The sequence below is a fragment of the Piliocolobus tephrosceles genome, chromosome 9 (assembly GCF_002776525.5).
Source record: "Piliocolobus tephrosceles isolate RC106 chromosome 9, ASM277652v3, whole genome shotgun sequence".
Taxonomy (NCBI): domain Eukaryota; kingdom Metazoa; phylum Chordata; class Mammalia; order Primates; family Cercopithecidae; genus Piliocolobus; species Piliocolobus tephrosceles.
The window spans coordinates 89,902,852-89,906,613 of NC_045442.1; positions in this window are offsets into that span (position 1 = coordinate 89,902,852).

Consider the following 3,762-nt stretch of genomic DNA (forward strand, 5'->3'; position numbering starts at 1 on the left):
TAAAGGTTTGTAAATGCACCGATCAGCACTCTATGTCTAGCTAATCTAGTGGGGACTTGGAGAACTTTTGTATCTAGCTAAAGGGTTGTAAACGTACCAATCAGAGTGCTGTGTCTTCTAATCTAGTGGAAACTTGGAGAACTTCTGTGTCTAATTAAAGGATTGTAAATGCACCAATCAGCACTCTGTGTCTAGCTAAATGTTTGTAAACACACCAATCAGCACTCTGTCAAAACGGACCTATCAGTTCTCTGTAAAATGGACCAATCAGACAGGATGTGGGTGGGGTCAGATAAGGGAATAAAAGCAGGTTACTTGAGCCAGCAGTGGCAACCCACTTGGGTTCCCTTCCACGCTGTGGAAGCTTTGTTGTTCCGGTCTTTGCAATAAATCTTGCTGCTGCTCACTCTTTGGGTCCACACAGCCTTTATGAACTACAACACTCACTGGAAAGGTCTGCGGCTTCAGTCCTGAGGCCAGTGAGACCACAAACCCACCAGAAGGAATGAACAACTCCAGAGGCACCCCCTTTAAGAACTGTAACACTCACTGCCAAGGTCTGCAGTTTCACTCCTAAAGTCAGCGAGACCATGAATCCACCAGAAGCAAGAAACTCCGGACACATCTGAACATCTGAAGGAACAAACTGCTGGACACACCATCTTTAAGAACTATTAACACTCACCATGAGGGTCCACAGGGCTTCGCTCTTGAAGTCAGCGAGACCAAGAACCCACCACTTCCGGACACAGGAGGACCTACCGACAGCCCACACTGTGTCCTTAGGGCGAGGGGACTGTAAGAGTTAAAGAAAGAGGAAAGAAACATGAAAAGTGGCTCAACAGTCAAAGACAGGTTTATTTTGGAGAATAAACCTGAGGGACTTCTAGCCTATTTCCGTCAGGAGCATTCTGTCTTACAGACTAAGAGTATATATTGATTTTAGGGTGAGGGTAATTATAACAGGTTTGAAGTGTTTCTGTGTGGGGGAGAAGTTTATGGTGGGGTTGGAATGTCTCCTGCTGAAGGGGAAGTTATCTCAGGGCTGGTATGTTTCTGGTCAGAGAGGGGTTTATCTTAGGGCTGGAATGTTTCTGGTCAGAGATGCGATTTGTGGTTTATGGTCATGCTGATCATAGCGATTAGGCTGATGACCTTTGGGTTTAGGCAGTTTTTGATTAAGGGGAACTTTAAGATGGAGGTGCTTGTCTAAGATGGCCATCCATCTTGTCTAAGATGGCTCTGTTGGGTGAGGAGAGGCAACTCTGGGTGAGACCCCAGCAACAGCAGCAAGCAGAAAGGACCAACCTGCAGCTGGGCACAGACCTGTCAGCGGGTCCTCCTGACCAGGAGGCGACTTCCCTGAGGTGGGGGAGGAGCTGAGGACGAACAAGGACTGGGCCCGGTCCAGCTCACGGGTGTAGGGCTGGCCAGTGCCTTGGCCTTGAACCTGCAGCATCCTGTAATCCCAGCACTTTGGGAGGCAGAGGCAGGTGGATCATGAGGTCAAGAGATCGAGACCATCTTGGGCAACATGGTGAAACTGCATCTCTACTGAAAATACAAAAAAGTAGCTGGGCAAGGTGGCAGGTGCCTGTAGTCCCAGCTACTTGGGAGGCTGAGGCAAGAGAATCTCTTGAACCTGGTAGGTGAAGGTTGCAGTGAGCTGAGATCGCGCCACTGCACTCCAGCCTGGGGACAGAATGAGACTTCATCTCAAAAAAAAAAAAAAAAGTACCAACCTGCTAATTTTTGGCACATTGTTATAAATAATTCTTCCGTTAAATAAATGTGCAGGCTAATGCTGCTGCTTTTGCTGTGAGGCTCTCATCTCAGCTTTGGAGGACAGAGACCAGTTGCTGGTAGAGTTCATGCACACAAGCAGAGAGGGACTTCTGCGGTCCCCACAGCACGCGATTGGCCGGCAAAGGGCCGCACAGAGGATGGACGCCCACAGGCGGCCCTGCTGGGAGACGTCTGCCTGGGCAGCACCTCTTCCCCACTGTCGGTCCTGGGCTGGCCCGCCTTCTTGGTTTTGGAAGCCAGATTCTCTGGTCCTGGCCAACTGTGCTCAGTCATTCTTGTTTGTTGTTGTTTTCTTTTTTTCCTTTGAGATAGGATCTTGCTCTGCTTCCCAGGCTGGAGTGCGGTAATGAGATCTCGGCTCACTGCAGCTTCAAACTCCTGGGCTCAAGTGATTCTCCCACTTCAGCCTCCTGAGTAGTTCAGACTACATGCACACTCCACCACCAGCCAGCTGATTTTCTTTTTTCTTAACAGTAGAGATGGGGTCTTGCCACATTGCCCAGGCTAGGCTTGAACTCCTGGGCTCCAGTAATCCTCCCTCCTCTGCCTCCCAAAGTGCTGGGATTACCGGCGTGAGCCACCACCCGACCGCTTAGCCACTCTTGAAAGCGCATTTGTTGGCAACAAATTCTCTTAGTTTTCCTTCATCTGAGAATGCCTATTTGTCCATTCTTGCAGGGCATTTTTGTTTGACGTTTTTTTTCCTTTTCATAAGGGGAAAAATGTGCCACCTCCTTCTGGCCTTCAGAGTTCCATATGAGAAATCTATTGTCACTTGTGATGTTTTCCCCTTACAGATGAGGTGTCATTTCTTTCTCACAGCTTTCAAGACTTTTTATTTGCCTTTAAGTTTATGGAAGTTCAATTATGATGTCCCTTGGAGTGTCTTTGTGTTCATCCTGTTTGGTGGTCAATAAGCTAAGCTTCTTGAGTCTTTAGCTTTGTCCTTAGCCAGAGTTCGTGAGTTTTCAGTCATGATTTCTTCAAATACATTTGGAGAACCACCTTTCTACTATCCTTCTGTGACTGCAATGGCGGGAATATAGGGTATTCCATGTGGATCCCACAGGTCCCTGAAGTTCATTTTTACAGCCTATTTTCTATCCATTGTTCATATTGCTCTATCTTCAAGTTTATCTGTTCTTTTCTTGTTACCTCCATTCTATTGTTGAGCTCATCACCTGAGTATTTTAAGCAATCAATACACTTCACATTTTAGTCCAGTTTTAGATTTACAGACCAATCAAGTAGGTGGTGTAGAATTCCGTCTGCCCACCCCACTTCCCTGCCTGTTTCCTCTACTGTTAATGACTTGGACTGTGGTGGTACTTTTGTTAAAATGAATAAACCATTATTGACACATTATAAACAACTATCGTCTATACTTTACATTAAGGTTCACTCTGTTGTACAATTCTCTGGGTTTTGACAAATGCATAAAGGTATCCACCTTTACAATTTCCTATAGAACAATCTTACCACCCTAAAAGTCCCCTGTGTTTCACTCATCTATCCTCCTCCCCCAAAATTTCTGGCAACCCCTGATGTTTTTACCATCTCTATAGTTTTGCCTTTTCTGGAATGTTATATAGTTGGATCCATACTATATATAACATTTTCAGACTGACTTCTTTCCCCTATCAATATGCATTTGAGCATCCTCTATGTCTTTTCATTGTTTGATAGCTCATTTTTCTCTCTCTCTCTCTTTTTTTTGAGACCAGGTCTCGCTCTATCACCCAGTGGTGCAATCCCCACTCCCTTGCAGCCTCAAACTCCCAGGCTCAAGCGACCCTCCCAGTTCAGCCCAAGTAGCTCTTCTCTCCTTTCCTCCTCTCCTCTCTTCTCTTCTCCTCTCCTCTCCTCTCCTCTGCCCTCCTCCCCTCCCCTCCCCTCCCGCGTTCCTTTCTTTCTTTCTTTCTTTCTTTCTTTCTTTCTTTCTTTCTTTCTTTCTTT